The sequence below is a fragment of the Tupaia chinensis genome, unplaced genomic scaffold (assembly GCF_000334495.1).
Source record: "Tupaia chinensis unplaced genomic scaffold, TupChi_1.0 Scaffold145280_1, whole genome shotgun sequence".
Lineage (NCBI taxonomy): Eukaryota > Metazoa > Chordata > Mammalia > Scandentia > Tupaiidae > Tupaia > Tupaia belangeri.
The window spans coordinates 575,542-577,309 of NW_006205141.1; positions in this window are offsets into that span (position 1 = coordinate 575,542).

Here is a 1,768-nt window from a genome sequence, read left to right on the forward strand (position 1 = left end):
CCCTTCTCCGTTCTCCTCTCAGGATCTTGGGCACACACGCACACGCACACGGCATGAGTTTTAAGCCACCGGGTCCAGGACGCAAACCGCAGTCAACTACGTGGGAGTCCAGCGACATAGCCATTACGCTAACTGCTAGTCCCACTCTGCATGACTTTTAAGCCTTTGGGTCTGGGGCTTGCATAGCAATTGGACAGATGGGAGTTCAGCACCTTAGCCACTATGCCATCTGCTGGCCTCCAGAGGTAATTCTAAGGAGGATGCTAAGGTGCTCACTGTGCGCTGCCCAGAAATGGGCAGGGGTGAGGGGACACCAGCCCCTCATGAGGTGGAGAGGGCAGTTGTGCAGCCCCCTGCTGGCCACGTGGAACAGGCAGGACACTCCATGCTCACTATCCAGCAGTCAACCTAATTCATCCAACAAATAGTCCTCTATGAATTTCTAAAATTCAGTTATTATTTGCCATAAATTTAGAGATTCAAACCAAAATAAAGCCAATCATCTCTTGGACTGACTAACTGGATTAACTAATTGAGATATCATTCCCCAGGGGAGATGGCCATGCCACAATCCCTTGTCCTCCACTCTCTTCCTGGGATGAGATTTTGGGCATACATGCGCGCGCGCGCGCACACACACACACACACACACACACACACACGTGCACGCTTGGCATGAATTTCAAGCTCCTGTGTCTGGGACTTGAACTGTAGTTGACCAGGTGGGATTCCAATGCCTTAACCCCTTAACCACTGCTGGCCCCTCAAGCAAAAATTTTTTTAACTAAACTGAATCTGTACTTTGTTCTACTAACAATTTTAACATATGGCAAACTTCTGTATCAGTAAATTTGAATATGATAAACTTCTATATATGATAAAAAAAAATTACATACTTTTTTTTGGGAATTCAACAAGCATGGGATGTTCTCATCTCTGTTCTAAAAATTACCTTATGAACAGAGGGTAAAATGTAACCAGGGCACTTCCGACACACACACACAAAAAAAAGACTAGCCAAATACTTAGATAGACATACATAATCTTAAAATAAGAATTACACAATGAAGGGGACCAGCAGATGACAGAATGGTTATATTGCTGGACTCTCATGCATTCCCAGATCCAACAGCTTTAAACTCATGACAGGCATGTGTTCCTGTGTGCCCAAAATCCTGAGAGGACACAGGAGAAGGGATTGCAGCATGGCCATTCCTTCTGTGGGGTGAATTCTTGCTTTCTGTCTCTCTGTCTCCAATAAACACATGTGATCTATAGCAAAAATCTCTCCCCCCAACAACAAAAAAGACTAACCCAATGCTGAAATCAAAACATTTGATTCTTTTCAAATGTTATAATCACATGTGCTCTATAGCAAAAATCTCTCCCCCCTATAAAAAAAAAAGACTAACACAATGCTGAAATCAAAACATTTGATTCTTTTCAAATGTTATTGGAACAGATCAGAAATAGAACTTAAAGGTCTCCAAAAAAAAATTCCAGCAAAATATAAAGCAGCAACTTACTAGAGGGCCCATCCACTTGTTTCCAATGAAGGAGTGAAAGTAACTTTTGATGAATGTAAGATATTAATTGTGGAGAGCAGACAATCTGAAAACATGTGATTAAAACATGTGGCCTGTAGACACATGCAGAAACACACTTCCATAAGCTACTGTAGCAGGGGTATTGAGAAGCATCTACATACGAAAGCAGTATCTGCCTGTTGTCTTGGTTCCAGTTAACATTTCAAATGTAATGGGTATTC